Raw genomic sequence first — 20860 nt, forward strand, 5'->3', positions numbered from 1 at the left:
TCCAAGGCTATGACAAATACTCTCTCCTCTGCTATTCTACATTAATATGACTGATTCATTATTTTCTCTAAACACTCTGTCCTCTGCTATTCTACAATAATATGACTGATTCATTTTCTCTTTCTTGCCGCTATTTTAATGTTTATCCTGTGTATCTTTTTCTTCTTCTTCTTCTTCTTCTTTTTATATAGACATGACTCTGTCTGTTTTTCAATGTGCCTCCAGTAAGTTGCCGTTCCATGGTTTTCGTGGTCTTCCTACTGATCGTCTTCCTATTGGGTAACCTTCTCTTGCCGTCTCTAATACTCTATTTGTTGTCATTTGACTTATATGATCGTTGCATTCTACTCTTCTATTTCTTAACCAGTTCTTGATGTTCTCCACCTTGCATCTACGTCGTATATCTGTACTTCTAGCTCTGTCCCATGGTGTCTTACCATCAATTTTTGTGTTTTATCTCTGCTGCTTCTATGTGTTCTATGACCTGTGTCAGGTCTTGTTTCTGCTGCGTATGTCATTGTTGGTCTGATAACTGTTTTGTAAATTCTGCCTTTGGTTTCTTTCCCGATATTTTTATTTCTTCATATTTTTCATTTAGGCAGCCCGCGTCTCTGTTTGCTCTATTCAGTGGATCTTCCACATCAGTTTCGAGCTTTTCGTAGCTAGATAATGTGATACCTAGATATTTAAACTCCATCACTTGTTCTATTAGCTGACCTTCCAGCTCCAATTAAGATCTTAGTAAACTTGCTGTTATAACCATGCATGTTGTCTTTTTTTTTTGGAGAAATTAACATGTTAAATTTTCTGGCGGTTATATGAAATTGGTGTAGCATACGTTGTAAATCATCTTCACTTTGAAAGAATAGTATTGCGTCGTCTGCATAGCAGATTATTTTAATTTGTTTTTCTCCCATTTGGTATCCTCTTTTATTTCTTACTTTTTTATTATTTCATCCATAATTTGGTTGAACAATAGCGGACTCAGGGAATCTCCCTGTCTTATCTCATTGCCAGCTTCAATAGGGTCGGTTAGTTCTTCTTCTTCTTTTACTTTTATTGTGTTGTTTTGGTATATATTTTCGATTGTTTTGATTATTCAATAAAATTGACATTAATTTGATAGTTTCCATTTTATTAGTACTGATGGTATATAACTAGCATCTGTTGGTACTATATATCAATTTGAACATGTGGAAGTGAGAGCACTCTCTTGTTAGTAATTTCAGTGTAAATTATTACGAAACCACTAATAACCCATAATATTCTCCCCGTGTGATCTTAGTATTTCCGTTGATTCAATAGTATAGGGTATCCAATATTTTAATCAACGGTAAGCCAGAGTTTTATTAGTTTTCATATATATATTTGCAAAATGAAGAAGAAAGTTCAGTACAGGCAGTTAAACAGCTGCTCTGTCAATTTAGAAGTAAGAGCAAGTACCAACTTGCTGAAAAGCATCTTCTTCTTCTTAGCCTTGTGTCGTCCACGTTTGGACATAGGCCTCTCCCAACTCCTTCCATCGGTCTCTATCCTGAGCAACATATTTCCAATTTGTTCCGGCTATTCTTTTAATATCATCAACCCATCTCATCTGTGGTCTTCCTCTTGGTCGTTTACTTTCGTAAGGTCTCCAATGCTGTATTGTAGTATTCCAACGTTGTTCTTTTTGTCTAGCAGTCTGGCCCGCGAAGCTCCATTTAAGTTTGGCAATTTTTGTTGCTATGTTCTCGACTTTTGTTTTTGATCTTACCCAGTCGCTCCTCTTTTTATCTGACAGTCGTATACCTAACATTGCTCTTTCCATTGTTCTTTCTGTTGTGGCTAGTTTATTCATGTTTGCCTTGGTTAGGGTCTAGGTTTGTATTCCATATGTCATGATAGGAAGGATGTATTGGTTGAGCACTTTGCTCCTCAAGTATTGGGGTATTTTGCGGTTCTTAAGCATCCAACTAAGTTTTCCAAATCCTGCCCATGCTAGTCTTGCTCTTCTAGTAATTTCCGCACTTTGGTTCTCTTTGTTAAGTCTCAGGATTTGGCCTAGGTAGATTTACCTTTTGGCCTGAAAAGCATACCAAACACAAAAGGGATAATAAAATGTACTGCACAAACTATTGCGATATAAGATATATATATATATATATATATATATAAGCTATATATCTGTTAATTATTAGGATATACAGTATTTTTTCTAATACACCTGGAACGATTGAGTGAATAGGTGAACTATCAAATAGGAGGCTATTAGTGTAGAATTAGAAAAACTAATAAATTGTTGATCAATTATTTACTATTAGGCAGTTAATGAGAATTGTTGGGAATACAAAAAAAACATTAAACTAGTTATTTATAGATTTTAAACAAACACATGATATAATCATAAGAATAAAACTATGAAATACCATTGCAGAACTAGGCTTACCTAAGAAACTAATTAATTTAACAAGGAGTAATCTCAGAGATTTCAAGGAAAACTGTCGACTTATTTTCAAATGTACTGCAAAGTGCTTTAAAAAATTTAAACAAATTAGCGTAACATCTGTTTTGAAAACTAAATATTATGAGACGAATTGGGGATATTATATTACACAAACTAAACCGCTTGCCTACAAAAAATATCAGGAAAATATGATACGGCGAAAACGACTAATGACTTTACAGCTAATTGCCACATAAGTATCAATGTAACTATAGCTCACAAAATGGGTTCAATTACATTGCAATTTTTAAATTTTTCGTGATAAAATGAAGTGATTGATTGTTGTTTTGAAAAGGTAAGTTGTTTTTTATTTTTGTATTCCTATCATCTGATATTGTAATATCAACAACATTTTTCATAATATATTCTGAAATGCGCTTTCTATTACTGATAACGAACAAAAGTTTTTTTAACTTCTCGTTAATATAATTATGTAGGAATTTAGATTTTTATCTTGTTCTTACTATAGTGCTAAAGCACAAATGAATTTATAGTCTACCGTATTTTTCCTAGTGGTCATAGTTTTTAATTGTAGTATAGCTTATGTGTTTATAATAACTAGCACATAGAAAATAATAAAATTTTGTAGCCTGTGCTTTATGTTTATTATCCTTTATTGTATTGGAACATCTAGAAGTATAGTAATACATTTTAATTGTTGAACAAAAGAGAAAATAAAAACACTTTTCGTGGTGTGCCACTTAACCATACACAAAATCGTACACAAATAGTCAAATGGTAGTAAAAGTTTCCGATATAGGCCGCCAGACGGCAAAGGCATCGCCGCGCTCGATGTCTATACTATGAAATGTTTTTCATATAGTCTTTGGATCAGATTTTTTCAAAACATTAAATTACATCTTTTTGTCTTTCTTTATTTAGGCTAACCGCTACTGTTTTTTTCTTCAGCGTTTCTTCTTAATCTACATTAATGTTATATTTACAATTCTTTCTGGAACGAGCTATAATTTTTCTCAAATAACCATTTTGTGTGGTTTAGTCGCCTTACGGTTTAGCGTGCTTTGGCTCTTTAAAGTCCCTTTTAATATTAATATCGTTTGAGAAATTTTTCCCAGATGACTAAATAAATTTCTTTAACATACAAGAGAGAGGACGTAGAGTAGGGCATAACGTAACTTAGATGTTGAATGAAAACTGCAAATTGCTGCTTATATTGATAAATACCACTCCTCATACCTAATATCTTTTGTACCCATCTTTGCTGTGTTGGGCAAGATTTAGTATTGGTGACGTACATGATCTTTCCTGTCTATAGCAACTTTTGTCTTTTAATTTGAGTTTTTCTTCTGTTTTACCTCTTGAGCAGTATTTTGTAAAGCTGACAAAATAAATATATTGACCGATAGCTTTTGTGGTCGTTGGAGTTTTTGCCAGGTTTAAGCAAGGCAACAACTTTGTCTTTGCTTTGTTTGTCTGAAGACTTTGGATATCAGTAACTGTTGTATTTTTGGTCCAAATTTTATAATAAGCTTTGTGCTCAGATCTTCAGTCAGTGCCGTACTATTCTTCATTATATACGTAGATAGTGGATCCAAGCTTAACATCGTTAAACGGTTCCTTCAGCTGACTGGTTTTGTCCTCTCTCATTTTAAGTTTTTCTTTGCTTCTTTGCCGGCAGAGATAGCACTTTTACATTTATTATGTGATTTTCAGCGATCAGCTTAATACCAAATACACTATTTTTTGCCCTCTATGTATTTTCTGCACTAGAAATACGTCACATTTGTGCTAAGCGCTTATGTCTGATTAGGTTAAGTAAAGTAAAGTGTCTTTATCTCTAGATATGCCCTTAATATTTATAGACATTATTAGAATAATTGATCCTAAAAAGGACCGATTTGACAAAAATCATATTGACCGGGTGATTCTGATTAGCCGATTAATTAATTATTCATTACCCAGGGTACAACTGATTACGGTGGTCTTATTTGTACTCAAATTTTCGTAAAGGCTTTTCTTTTGAACCCCATAAGAAATGGCTAATTAACTTTTCATTAAAAATAATTTTACACACTGTTACTTTTAGACGATATTTCGAATCAGATTTGTATAGTAATAAGTATAGTTAATATGGAGTCTCTTTGTGAAAAGTAAATGAGTTTGTAATATCGGTCACAACTGATATATGAATGATAAGGACATAAACGGTTAAAATAAAGTGCACAGAATTTTAACTAAATATATCGGCGCCATTGTTTAGGAGATGGATTTATCCCAGAGATTAAAGGTTAAATGTATATTCCAGGTTCTATCTACGTATTTTCATTACTAAAAAAGTATATTTAAAATAAAGGCCTTAAGATATATTTAGATTCTATGGAAATTAGAATCTATGGAAATTAGCAAATTAAAAAATACATACATAATTATTCTGAATGACAAAATTGAGACAAACAGTTGCCCCAAGTATTGTTTATATTGTAAAGGTTATCGTCATAGTATAGTCAGAACGCAACAAGGTTCTATTGGATTTTCTGCTTTTTGTCTCCTCATTCCTATTGAAAACTTAGCCACGTAAATAACGTTTTAAAAATATATATCAATATTTCTGTAGTGCCTTTCCTAAGATAACTTTTTTTAAGCCTACTTCGTTTGACTACATGTAATGGATTTGATAGTTCCCAACAGATAAGTATTGATTGTAGGTTGGATAGCAGTTGGTTGTACAGGCATGTGTTGATAAATATGATGGGGCGGTAGGTAGTCCCATTATTCCTAAATCTGACCATATGTTACCTCCCCTGTTGATTCGTGGACGTCCTAAGGGCATTTTTTCTCTCGGGGCATTCTCCCAGTTTAACTTGGCAATGCAGTTATTAGAAAGCCTTTGGATGTAGCCAGCGTAACTTTGGCGTTGAGATTTAGTCTCTTGTATGACGTTGCTATCTTTATATATCTGTTAGACCTTGGCATTAGTTCCGGTTCGGTATTGGTTAGTATTCGGACCTTTGTAAGTTGGAAAATAGATCTGATGGCTTTTCTAGTAATCCTGATCTAATTAATACCTAAGTTTTACTTACATTGTTTTGTCAGCGTTCTCGTCGCATTTTCAGTCAATAGCACTGGTTTAATCACTGTTTTATATATCCTGATTTTAGGGATTTGTATTAGACTTCTGGATTTAAAAGTGTTATGTGGGTTATATTTACATCAGTTAGCTACCTGAATATATACCCTAATTTAATAATAAATATCTGGGAGCTTACATCAACAAAGAATTAGATTCAGACTAAGACTAAATGGCAAGGGCAGCGTTCTTAAAATTCAAGCAATTGTTCTGTGACAAAAATCTTAATACTGCGCTGAGACTGAGGTTCATTCAAAACTCGATTCAAATATTCAAAAATTTAATGAACAGCTTACTAAAATAGAAATAACGTCTATTTAAAATGCAATTCATTAATGGCTCAAGGTACAAAGCAGTCCTAGCATCTGCTAATAATATTGATCTTATAAGAAACTCTCTCCGCAAACGACATCTTCAACAAAGTGAAGAGAGCACGAAAAATGTTTTACTTAAAATCAACAAAATAAAAACCAAATACAAGCGAATCAACAGAAGAAAGCAATTCAATACAGAGCATAATTCACTTAAGACCTATTTTAATACATGAATGCGAATCATGGACAATGACTAAAACAAATAAGGAAGAACTCCGAATATTTGAAAGAAAAATAATAAGAAAACTTTTTTAACCTCATTATCATATTGCTACAAATCCGTATAGAATAAGAACACATACTAAATAAAGAAAGCTCTTATAAATATATTGTTTAGGAAAATAAATCGCTTAAGGTAGATCAGACACATGCATAGACGCCAAGATGTCAAACTTGGTTAAAAAACGTAAACTAATTTTTGAAACCAAATTCAGTATTTTGCTTTAATCTGTGCCTTCTAAGAATTGCAAGGAAAAACAGACGTTGATAAAACTGTTTGTTATTAGAGACATGGGGAATCTAAAAATTGCATTCCACAACATATCTCCTCAACTAAGCAAAAATCCATAACGAATTGGTTTCTAGTACTCGTACAGAGTATATCGGAATAAAAGGAAAAAGACAGTTAAGCAAGAAGAAAAGTGCAAGCATTTACGTTTTAAGGGTGAAAGGATGTGCGCCCCATTTTTAGCTGACAAGCTTGCGGAGCATACTATTTCTGGTCCTTAGTTTGCCTTTTAGTTTTAAACAAGATTCTGTGATTGACAACGTGCGATATAAACTATCTACAAGGTATTTATAGGAAATTCAGAGTTCAAGGATTTCATCACACTATTGGATGTTCAGTTTTGTGAAAGCGCCTGTGTTGGGAAAATTGAAGGAGCGTTCCTAAGATTTTCGGGGTTTGGCTTAAAATTAAATCGTAGTTCATTTTTATTATATTTAAGGCATCTACTAGATTTTTTTTCACTCCAGCAACAAAAGTTTTTGGTTGTGCAATGTATGGTCTACATGAAAATCCTAGTATCTACTGGTATCTGTTGATCATTTGTGTAAATGTAATACAGTGTAGGTGCCATTACGCTACCCCAAGCGAGACCGTTTGTCTGCGTTCTCCATATTACCATTGAATGATACGAAAAATCTTCTGTTCTGTAGATATACGCGAATAAAACGATGTTTACAGTTTGTCATACAGTTTTTGGAGAAATGTCCTCTAATTTAATGTGTCGTAGGCGGCATTTAGATTGACAAATACCACCCCTGATACCTGATATCTTTCGTACCCGTTGTTGCTTTTTGCAACAACGGGTACGTTATTACATACGTTATAAGTATTACGAATAAAAATAAATAAGCAAGAAGAATATAAGTGAACCATATTTAAAATAAGTGACAGAAAAAAGAATATTATATATACATTTACTTCTAAATTAAAAATAAAATACTCGTATGCCTGATAACGAAAGATACAAAATTTACAAGCGACAAGGTATTTTTTAAAACAACCGAACATATATGTAATAATTGTAATAGATATGTTGGCTATAATCAAATTACCATAAAGTCACCGAAATATTTTATCTGAGTAATGACTCACTACTGATTGCTACGTTACGTTATACGATACATTTATAGTTAAAAACGAAATTAGGTGTTATGCCTCATTATTTTAGTATCTGTTACAAGTTACATACTAAAGTATTATAGTAAGATATTGAATTCCCTACATTTAAAAATTGAAATATTGAAATTAGACAGTAAAAAATTATAATTTTAAGATTGATTTACAAATTATTATAATTTAAATTTTACTACTTTATGAAACAAATATTGTACATTATAAAACGTAGCAATCGAAACATCGGAACGTACATTTATATAATAAATTTTTCATTGTCAATGCATTAAAAAAATACTAATACATAAAAATTGCCTTTTCCAAGCTTATAACAGACACTAACTTAAGTTTAAAAATAATTAAAGCAAGTAATATAAATTACCACCATAAAATATTTAACAACATTAACCAAGTATTTTTGAAATTTCGGGATGACTAAATTGATTGATATTTAAATAAATTTCAAGTTCCAAAACGTACCTGCTATAAAATTTAAAAATCTACGACTAATCAAATTATTGGCAACATCGGAGGAGTTTAGTTGTGTACGGGGAAGAATACATACGGATCCCAAAAGTGTTTTACCCTATTACGGAGTTCATTTAATCCTACGTGATGGTCGGAGTCTACATAAAGCGCTACCCAGATAATAATATACACGGTGTATATTCTCCTGGAGTTAGTATAATACCGTTTTAGTACGGGGCCCACATTAACCGCTAGATCTATATATATATATATATATATATATATATATATATATATATATATATAGTTTACTCTCCTACGCCAGTCATGTTGGCACAACTTTCGACTATGTTGCGAACAGTGTTTGTGGGATTCTGAGAAACCAGAGCATCGTGAACATTCAGGACAATAGTCTTCTCTCTTGGTGAATAGACAAACTTACTGACTGTACGCAACAGTACCGGTGTAAAACTTGACGATGTTGATGATGAAGCCATCACAAACAATCCAACAAAACGAGCACAAGCGAAAGGTACGTATATGTTCGTAGGTATATGGAATAAAAAATCACTCACGCACTGCATATAATTCGTAAAAGAAATATCCGAGACGCTAATTACTGCCGTAGGCGCGGAATCACCGACGAACCGTAAATTACATGCGATCAAAAACGTACTAAACAAAAAAATTGTTTTCGTTCGTAATAACTTCACCCTTTCAAATTAAGTTTCGAATATAAACTAAACAGACGAGGCACGTGACCAAAGTCGGCATCTTTATACCCATTATATTATTAAAAATCTGGGGAATTCCATCCTAATTATCTTGTAACGAATAGTACCTTCGGATATGAATTCCAGGTTTTCTAGTAAAGTGATTAAACGCGAAGATTAGTATTGAAATATCCAAAGGGATAAGGTATTCTTATTTACAAAATTGTTAATGGGTAAATTCTTATTTTTATTAATATAATATAATAACCAACATTAGCCGTGAAAGTTTTAATTGTTTTTTTGCTAAATATATTAGTATTAAAATATTATTAATATTATATAACAGTATTAAAACATTATATTATTATTTAATGAATAAACACCTCAGGAACGCCTATGATTTACGACCGTTTTCGAGGCATATTTCGTGCTCTCAACAATTTGTGAACGGAGAATAACCTGTTAAATTTCCCGACCTTTTTGAGAGAGAGGGTAAGTCAATTGCTATTACCGAAGTTATCAAAACAGTTGTTAGATATCTCTATCGAGTATCAGGGGAAAATTGTTAATTCCCTGGTCTATTATTTGCAGCGTAATATTTTTTATATTTATAATGTACATTAATTTATATTTCTTTTATTGTTTCATACTTAGAATCTACGAACTCATCTTATATTTATTTATATTCCGTATCAAGCAGTAGTTTTTCTCGTTAATAATATCAATAATAGCGCGGTTTCTGACAGCTCAAGAACGTGCAACCAACCTACTTGATTTAATCCAGGCCGACAGAAGCACTTTAGATTTGAGTAAGCGTTAAATGGACGGGCTCTCGTGGCTTATTGAGCCTCGCGTCGCGACGTTTGTGTGAGATGCGAATGTATTAGAAATTTTTACAAAAGCGTCATTCGGTTCGAGTCGATTTTTTCTGCGAATAATGACGCTTGTATTGGAGATGTCAATCACGCTTAAGAGATTGGATGGAGGAATTTTTGTTCAGAGTTTTTTTGTATAAGTGGTTTTTTAGCTTAGCGGATTTTGTATATTTTTAGTAAATATATACATCGATGTCATTATGAAAATATTTTAACCTTGATTTCAACTATTACTTTTTAATATTTCTATTCCATTTATTGTCTATCACCTATTCTGTTTTTGAAATTTGAAGCAATATTATTATGACTAGTTTTAGCAATTATTGAAGCATATTTCACAGGCAAGAATATTCCGGTATACTTCTCTTATCTAAAGACTGATCTGTAATTTAAAATAATTGATTTTGCACAATCAGAACCAGCTTCGAAAAGAATATGCGCCCTAGAGCGATCAAACCACGAGTGGATTTGACATTAGGAAATTCGAGAAAAGCGGATACGATGTCCGATGTAGCCCTAAGGGGACACAATATGGCTGCCGGACGTCAACACATCGTACGTTGATGATTCGTAAGGTAAGGACAGAAGGGTTAGATATCCCGATCCGATAGCCGAAGGGTGAATGAATAATTGATAGAAAATGGACCAATAAAGGAGAGGAAATTTAAGGGACTGGGTCAATTGTGTAAGGTAGTCGAACTACTATTTAGAGTGATTCAAGGAAGATGATATAATAGTATATTATAAAAAAAGCACATTGCAAATAAGATTACAAGCAAGATTAAATTATTGTATACAGGGTGTCCCATAATTAATTGGACATTAGCTAATGGGTGATAGCTGACATCAAAATAAAGCGTTTGAGCTCAAATTTCTTAGGCAAAATGTTACTATAATTTTCATTCTAGAGGGTGATTCATTAATATTTTTTAGGGATATATTGAAAACTATTCAACCGATTTAAAAGAAATTTGGTATCTTGCTATTATTTAGTATATTTAATATGAAAATGATATTAGTTTTACCATTGACACGAGGCGGCGCCACCTACTATATATTGGTTCATTAATGTTTCCATAATTTTTTTTCAGTCCTGTATAAACATTCTAGTAAAAAAACACGAAATAACATTCAATTCTTACGTCTTATTCTTGACACTGTAGATTTGCTTATACCAGTGGCCGCAGAAACAAGCCTTGTACTAGTTTCTGGATCTTCTGAAACACACAACAATTTCTTCCTCCATATCCGCATCAATTACTCTCGGTGTTCCAGCATTCCTGTTTTTGGGATGAAATAACCCTGTTTCGCCTAATCTGTCGAATAATGATCTAATAGTTTTATGGTTTGGTTGCCTTCTATTGGAATAAAGTTCGAAATAGAGTTGAGCTGCTTTACGAGAACAACGAAAAACTTTACGACAGTTTTTGAACCAAGATCCATCCTTCCAGTTGGGGTGAACGGTAAGAAATAGTCAAGAACAAGGTATTAATTTGTTTTAGAAAAACAAACTTCTAGTTTTTTCTAATATAGTATCTATTTTATTATATAGTCAAATCATATAAGCATACGTTAGATTTTAAGTTTCAATATTTTTTTTGTTGTAGTAATTGATTCTTTATAATTTATAATCATTAAATAGAATTTTAAATCCTCAAAAAAGTAGTTTCAGTGTTTAAATATTATTAAAACAAACAATTTGCATCATCTGCATATTTTAAGCATATTCTTGCATTTTTTACAAAAATATGTTCACTAAAATGAGCATTTTCTAAAGATTTTATTTCATTTTATCTGATTTTTAGTAATAACAGTAAAAAAGTCGTCTTTTCTGGAAAATATTTTTTTATGTATACCTAGTATTTAGAAACATATCAAAATTACAGAAAATTTAAGATCACAACACAAATCTCTATAATCCAAATTTATCTACTCCAGAAACATACTTTTCCTACAATTAAGGCAGACATAAAAATAGAGAAAGCAGTAACCTTACCTTAAAAAATGCCATAGACCAGCCATTCGTATTTTTAATACTTACATGTAAAATAAATCAGGATATATTTAGAATATTGAGGTACGACACGCAAAAGGAGGAGTCCCTAACATCCAACTGTCATTGAAGAAATGTTGCAGTTGCATTTTACCAAAACCTCAACGGAAATAGACGACCCAAGTAGACTTTTTGACGTCTACGGATGGAATTTTGTAAAATCATGTTTTTTAGGTGAATCAGAAGATAAGTATGGAAGAATTTATTCAAAAGGGAGATGTTATTAGCTAGTCAGTATTATATATGTATATATATATATATATATATATATATATATATATATATATATATATATATATATATATATAAAAGCAATGTGAGTGAGATTAAAAGCTCACTGAAATGAGGATATCGGTCAAGGAGAAATAAAAAATGAAAAACAAAAATGACTTAACGAAAAATATTTGAAAAAAAAATATTATTTAAACAATTTATTAATTTACAAGCAAATAGTGCACTAGAACTTTTTAAGTCCTTACGAGAAACTGAAAGTCTCACACTGATTTATCAGTCTGTCCCAAGGATTCTGGAGGGGACAAAAAACTAACGACGCGAAAGACGAAAAAACCTTTAATACTCTTTATCTGTACCTACAAACGCAAAACATTATCTGAAGAAAAAGTCTCTGAAATGGAAATCGAGATGTCAAAAGTAAAATGGGACATGGAGAAAACCTGACAACACTAAAATCAGTGCATATATTTTATAGTATAGGTAGTGAAATCTTTATACACAAAAGACTTGCAGATAACATAGTAACTACAAGAAATTAATCCATAAGAGTAGTCTATTCAATCGTAAAGCTAAACCGAAGGTACACAATAAAGATTATTCAAGTACATGCTCCAACAACGGACTATCCGGATGAGCAGATTGAAGAATTCTCGATGTTATCTCAACGGCACTGAAATAAACACCAACCCACTATACGATTATATACGGCGAATTTAACGCAAAGATTGGTCTAAAGCAAGATGAACAGGAAACAGCAGTAGGTAAATTTGGATCCAAAGGCAGAAACGAGCGTGGACAAACACTACTAGAATTTCTGTTACAATAAAATCTATACCAGATGAATAGTTTCTTCTCTAAAAAAGACCACAGAAGATGCCCAGATGGCAAGATCAGAAACAAGATAGAAAATCAGTGATAAAAAACATATATTCAACGATGTCACAGTCCTTAATAGCTTTACCACAGGCAGCGATGATAGAATGATAAGAGCCAAACTAAATAGACTTAATATCAGCAAGATCCAAAATGATTAGAAAGAAAGCCAACCCGATATGGAACGACCCAACAATTTTAAATGAATACAAAGACAATATCAATAAAATCCTACAACAAAATGAATGCATAAATAATCTAAATACCCTAAACGAAAATATCGTAAAAGCTATCCAAGAGGCTCAAGTAAATGCTGCCCTAAAAGACGCCAAAACGACAAAATAACCATTGGAACTAAGCAACTAATGGAAACTAGAAGAGAAATCAAAGGAAACGAAAGTATTGACGAAGAAAAACTACGAAAAATAAATAAAGAAGTATCAAAAGCTATAAGGAAAGATTTAAGAAAATTTAAAAATGAAAAGGTCCACCGAACTATGTAGCGTTTTTAAATTTGTTTCTATCTATATAATAATATAATATTTAATATCTATATTATAATATAAATTCTGTATAAAATTTTTGTAGTACGCCCCTGTCGGTGGAATATTTTCGTTTTTCTGTTTGCAAAGGAATTTTAAAACGATCGATATTTTTAAATTCAACGTTCCTAGAAAAAATATTGAAAGTCTTGTGTTTATTCTCTCTGAGACGTAATAACTCTGGAAGAGATTCAAGGTTAATTTTCACGATTGTAAGTCGTAAGGAATTTGTATGAGTTCCTTGGCGTGTACGGGGTGTAAAAAGCGTGGGGGGAGGTGATTTGCGTCTAGTTTTGGAACATCTGCGAGGCGAAGTTTAGGTTGGGAGAGAGATTGAGTTTGAAAGGACGTGTGATATTTTTAATCACCAAGCCGGTAATTTTGTGTAATTGTTTAAGTTTCAAGACCGGTAAAAAGTGGTAATTAATCTCCGTAATATGTCGGATTAGAATAGAGTTACCACTAAACCATCTAAAGGATTTGTGCAGATACCAGAATATGGAAAATATTTAAACCAGTATATAGGGTGTGCCCACTATGTGCGGTTGATTTGCTTTCAGCCTCATTTTGTCGTCTCTGATCGCCATTGCAGTCTATGGAGACAGTTTTCTTTTGTTCCTGTTTGGAAATGTTCCACCTAGCTTCTATCCCAGAAATGTTAGCAAAAATTTTTAGAAGTTTAAATGCAAAATTGTATGTGAATCCAAGGTAACATTTTGTGTTAATAGTAAAATAGACCTTTTTCTTTAATAATAATAATTGCTTTCGTTTAAATTTAAGAATCTGTAATAATTAAAATTATATATGTTAGGGCGTGGTTATAACTGTCATAATTTCATTCTGTCTTAAAATGTTGTGTTGACAAACGACAGTTAGCTTTAATTTGTTTGTTTGTTTTAAAAATTTTTAATTTGATTAAATAGAAAAGATGTTACATAGAAAAGGTTAAATTTTACAGTATTTTCATATACAAGGATATCCTTAATTTCAATAATCTATTTTGGCCACATTAATAAATAACCTAGGAACCATTTTGAAAGATTTTGTAGCAATCTCCTTTGTAAACAGATAGACACGTAAGTTTTTTTATTATGTATTTTGCAACTATTTATATAGTATATTTTTTGTGCCATCTGTATTTTTGATGACTGTTTGTTTGAGACAAAAATAAATGTTTGATTTGTTTCTCTGATTATTTAATTTAGAAAAATCTCCTAACCTCTTTTTGTGTGTTTATTTTTTAGGAAAGAAGAGCCTATTTTTTCTTTCCTTCAGCAAACTAGGACTCTTCGAAGCGGCGCCCTTATCAGAAAATTGCTAGAAGTCCCTTTTTTGTCTGTCATATTTTGTTCGTTTTGTTCCAGGAGATTTATGTAAGTATCCCATTGTTTTCATTTTTGTAGTTACCCCAATCCAAACCCCTTGTCATTTACTTATCCACGACCCCAGCTCTCCTAACAAACCCTGAGTGCCGTTCGCACAAATAGCGTTTATTTTGCTTGCCCTATCTCCGCCCCAAGAATTTCTATCCCCAATCTTCTACCCCTATTAGTAATACCCTATGGTAGGCAACATATTTCGTTACAACTATAGAAGAGAACAAAAGTCTGAAAGTCCTGAGAAGACAGCTAAACAATGGAAAATGTGAAACACACAAACTAAAGAAGAAAGAAGGAGTTCCCATATTAAATAGAGAAAAACTACTACACATAGTTGAAGACTTCTATCAAGAACTATACACAAGTCAAAGAGAAGACGAAACGAACGGAGAAACATTGGACAGAAGAGGTTGCATGATAATGATTAAACACGTTTTAGAACGAGACAACTTAGGAAAACATCCACCTGCAGATGAAGTTCATAAATAATTAGTTTAGTTTCAACAATACTAGTAAATTAAACAGGCCCCCTTGGTTTCCTATTTATCGATACGATAATAATAAATATAGTCACAAAAACGAATAGAAATATGGACCAGCTTTTTTAAATTTTTTGTATGAATTTTTTTCAGATATTCGAAGTAAGTTATCATGCAGCCTATTTCTTATAATTTCTGGGAATTTTTTTGGTTTTGTCTTGGTTTTATGTAATTTTAGAAGGCTATGGAACGTTTGCCTACTTTTTCAAGGCAAGTAATTTCTTTTTTTATGCAATTTTTTTATATTATGGGCTTTTCTGTAGAACGTATATATTGTAGAATTTTATTATAAATTAATATATCTTAAGTTTTCAGCAAATTTCCTCTTTTATTTTATGGTAGGCGTTCTCGTAACAAACATATATTTATTAAAACCTATGTGTCTACTTTCAGCATACATATTCTTGCAGATATGGCTTTAAAATCAATACATCCACCAATATTCCATCATAAAACCATAAAAATGTTATTGTATAATACCATCCTGGAATGTTTTGCAAGAATATCGGATGTAACAGATAGCTTCTATTAAAATTTACTACACAAACTCTATTGCACACTTTTAGGTGTTGAATATTAAACAGGCTTCGGTTAATTGTTTACTTTGAAGGAAACATTAATGATCGCAATACCAACTTGTTTCGATGTATAGCTAATAGGTCTTATCTCGTCTGGGATCAAGATTCGTTAAGGTACCGTTTATAGAAGTCCGAGTAGAACAACTGTATGCGACGAAGGTTGAATAATTTTTTATTTCCTTCTTTATTTGCAATTTATTAAACATTTTTAACAAAAAGCAAATGATTTGTTTACAATTTTGTCAATTAGGAAAATATGTAGTCTTAATGTCCTCTAGTTTCCTCAGTTTGTCAGTCAATAGCATACAGAGTCCAGCAAAAAATTAAAATCTTATAAGTCAATCTAGGGCATAAATGGCCAAATTATCAGTTTTACTTTACAGACGGATCTAAAGTACAAAACAAAGTAGGATGTGCATTAATTAATGTTCAAAGTGGATTTAAAAAATTATTGAAATTGCCAGCTGAATCATCGATATACACTGCTGAAATGACAGCGATTCTTCTTGCATTAAGGCATATACATAGTAACGAACCCTACAGCTGCATAATATTTACAGACAGTAAGAGTGTCGTCGACAGACTAACAAACGTACATAGGTCCAAACAACTAAATCATATAGAACTAGAAATTATGACTATTTACAATAAAATTACAAATTTAGGGAAAAGCATTATTATATCATGGATAAAGGGACACGCGGGCATTAAGAGCAATGAAATAGCAGATAGCCTAGCCAAATCTGCCCTAGACATAGGCGAAGAAGCTCCCTTGAACTTACTCCCCTTTTGAGACATTGATATAATTAGTAAACAGCATCAAAAAGAAAAATGGCAAACATATTATCGAAACACGAGAACTGGAAATAATTACAAACAAATGCATGTATCCTGAAATACCCATAAAAAGATGGTTTCATACTCTGGTTATAAACAGATTAAGATCTAATCATGCTCTTACCCCCCTTCATATGTACAAGTTGGGTCTCGCGGAGTCACCTAATTGCAAGTGTGGAAAAGAAGGTAACTTATTACATATTTTTCTTGAATGTTCAAAAAACTGTAAATATAAATTGTAGCTTAAAACTAACTTAGAAAAATATATATATATATATATATATATATATATATATATATATATATATATATATATATATATATATATATATATATATATATATATATATATATATAAAATTAATAAAAAAAAAATCATAAAGAATTAAAAAAAAAGGAAGATGTAAACCTCCGAGATGTTGAATCGGGTTATGTCTTAGCGCAGGAAAAAAAAATTAAAAAAGAAAAAAAAGAATTAAAAAATAAGTTGTAATTTATTACTAATTGCGGGTTAGATTGTACGGATGATTATATGTTTATTCCTCTAATTGTAAAAAATTCCTCTGATTGTAAAAATTTTTTGTCTTTAAATTTGTCTGGCTAATTGGCTCAGCCAAGGCCATCAAACTAAATAAAAAAAAAGTCAATCTAATTGAACCAGTATTTTATTTATATATTAAATGATATAATCCCAATATGCCCACATTACAGTTAGCTAACTATAGCACATTGATGCAACATTTTGCACTTCAAATAATTAAGAAAAATGCCTTATTTTAGAAAACCTCAACAAAGAGAAATAATTCAATTCTATAAGAAAGTTAACATCAACAGGAAAGAATTCAAGCCTACCACAAGACAATGCAGAAGTCATAATGGCGACCTATTAACAACAAAAAAAAAGTATTGAGTGGATGGGTGGAATACTTTAACCAGGCACTTAATGTAGAGGAAGAAGAAAAAATCCTGAAAGATGAGGTAAGGGGAACAGATGAGAGGGAAAAGGAACCACCAATGATTCTTGTAGTTAAAGATGCAGTTAAAAAACTAGCCAGAAACAAATCACCCGGAATACATAATCTTTCAGCTGAACTATATAAAGAAGATGGCCGTGATACCATAATGGCATTTACAGCAGCTTATAAAAGAAATTTGCACACAGAAATATCTCCCCAATGATTGGAATATTGGAATACTTTGCACCATACACAAAAAATGAGATAAAAGGAGAATTACACTTTTAAATGCAGCGTATAAAATATTTTCCACAGTACTATTTCACCGTATGGCATCATATGCAGAAAGGATAGTGGGAAAATACCAGACTGGTTTTAGAGGTGGTAAATCGACCATTCATCAAATTGCCACACTGAAAAGAATTTCGAAAAAAAAACTGGAGTATGGCATTCATACTCATGACATATTTATAGACTACAAAGCGGCTTACGACTCTGTGAATGGAAGAGAAATGTTTAAAGCAATAAAAAAGCTAGGAATACCAAATCACTTGGTAAATTTAACAAAACTAATTCTTGAAAAAGTTGAATGTAGAATACGAATTCAGGAAGAACTGTCTGAACCTTTTAAAACTGTAACAATTATTTTGCCTACCACATAGGATATTACTATGGGGGGTTGAAAATTGGGGACAGAAATTTATAGGGTGGAGATAGGGCAAGCAAAATCAACCGAAACTTTGGCGAACGGCCACTTAGGGTTTATTTGGAGAACCGGGTTGTGGATAAGTGAACGACAAGGAGACTGAAATGGGGTAACTACCAAAATGAAACAAAGGGGTACTTACATAAGTCTGGACAAACAAAACACAAGAAGGTTTCCAAGCTATTTAAATTAAGGACGCCGCTTTGAAGAATCTTCCTGCTGGATAATTTGTAGCAAAAATAAATTATTAGAGGTTAACCTCCTTTAAAAAAAACAAAAACAAAATCTCTATTATGATTAGGTATTTACCAAATGTCAAAAAAATAAAGCTAGCTGTCAGATGTCAATATTAAATTTTAAAATAGATCAAATAATATGACAGTTAGACCTAGACCACACCCAAAGATCTACAATTTTAATTATTACAATTTCTTAAATTGTTATGAAAGCAATTATTATTAGAAAATGTTTATTTTTTATTTAAAAATCAAACACAAAAGTTACCTAGATTTCACTAAAATTTCGAGGTTAGGAACTGGACTTACACTCTCTGCCATACAAACAAATTCATCTTCAAACTGCGAAAAATATTCTAAAACGGCTTCTTAGGACAAACAAAATTAAGGTTTGAAGTTGTTCACTGAACACAAACTTCGAAAATCTGTTCCTTTAAAAAACTGGAACTATGTGGGTATTTTTCAAATTTCTTGGAAACGCCGCAAATCTCTTAGATACAAATCTCTTAGGTGAGAGACGACATAAAACAAAAATAGTGTTAACTCGTTGAACATTGACACATTACATTGAGTATAATTCACTTTTTTTAACCAATTTACCGGTTCACTCAAACTACACACTCAGCCGTGTGCTCTCAATGACCAATCTTTTTAACCTTCACTTAAACTGTAACTATACATTTAACTTATCACTGCTACACATTTTCCATGAAAATGGACAAAAAACAGAAAACACTTCAAGTGTGACGTAAAATTTGGACCAACACTGAAGCCAACTGCCTCTGACAGCGGCCTCAGCGAGAGTGATGTAATTATCTTTAAAATTCCTTCGCCCAACTTGGTATAAACAAAACATATAAACGGGAATATTTATTTAACGCACAATATTAGGCGGCTTAACGATCAAAGAATACCGAGGAAATATACATCTGTGATATACAAACAAACTTTAAAGCGTGTTTATTATCAACTTGTCGACGCAAAAAGAATTGAAAGAATATTTCGATGTTTTGATACGTACGATAGGAAACGAATTACATTGAAAATATTCTTGATTGTTTTAACATATACGAGGGGATTTTAATATATACCAAAGAATTTAAAAATGCTACAAAACAAATAACTTGCTACGCCAGGGAGATCCTCTCTCCTGTATACTGTTCAGTATATATCCACTGGTTCAATATATAATTAATGGAATAAAACGACCCATCTAGAAAAACGTTCCTTGATAGACCCATTGGTCAAAAAAGAAAAAGAAGACCCAGAACAAGGTTCCTTCATAACATCAATGAAGACATGAGAAATATGGAAATACGTGTTTGGCGGAGGAAGGCGATGGATAGGGACGACTGGAGAGAAATTCTTATGGAGGCCATGCAATGTTGTAAAGCCCGGAATGCCTTATTACATGTAGCAGTTTGTCATTGAACAACTTGAGAGTTTTATCCCGCATGTCTAGATATGTATACAGATATATACAGTGTGAGGTGGCTATTTCTGAATACTAACATCAAGAAATGACAAAGACGCTTCAGACTCAACTTCCACTGTGAATTAAATACTGGGATGTATTCCATTTAGGTGGGAGCGGAAGAGATCCAATGTGTCTTTATCATGGGACCAAATGACAAACGTATTACTAACTTACCGTAACCAGCAGGTAGGCTTGAGATTTGATAAAGACAGGGCTATTGTTTTAAAATGTTCCATGCAGACAGCTATTACAGGAAAGAGAGAGAGAGTTGATCCCTATGAATTGACGATGGAAATAATTTTGGAATGAAAAGTATGTATTAGACATGCAGTATTTTATAGAAGAAAATGTGTATTGGGTGACTTGATGTTTAGAATTCAAGATGGAAATGGTTTCATCAATAAGAATGTTGAAAGAATGGTAAATATCTTTTAGGTGAAGTCTGTATGTTTGCCTTGCGTCATTTATCGTTCCTTATTATAATTTTGAAAGATGTCTCATAATATTAATAAGAAATAGATTTTTTTTATCTATTTTCTTTTTCTTTTGAATTTTTTATTTCATATATTAATTAATTATTACTACTAAGTAAATTGGTCGCCTAAGTAAGTTATTTAAATCCAGAATAACTGAATGTATCTCTGACTTACTGTGTTATGTAAAATAACACAAAAAGTCTCTCCCATTTTCCTTTATATCTTACTTGCTTTTAACCCAAGCCATGTCCACATTTGTGTACAAAGTGTAAGTCTCTACAACGCCCAGAATGGAATTAATAGCCCGATGAATATCTCGAGCATTTGTCTAAGTGCAGTCGATCGTTAACACC

The sequence above is a fragment of the Diabrotica undecimpunctata genome, chromosome 9 (assembly GCF_040954645.1).
Source record: "Diabrotica undecimpunctata isolate CICGRU chromosome 9, icDiaUnde3, whole genome shotgun sequence".
NCBI classification, from domain to species: Eukaryota; Metazoa; Arthropoda; class Insecta; order Coleoptera; family Chrysomelidae; genus Diabrotica; species Diabrotica undecimpunctata.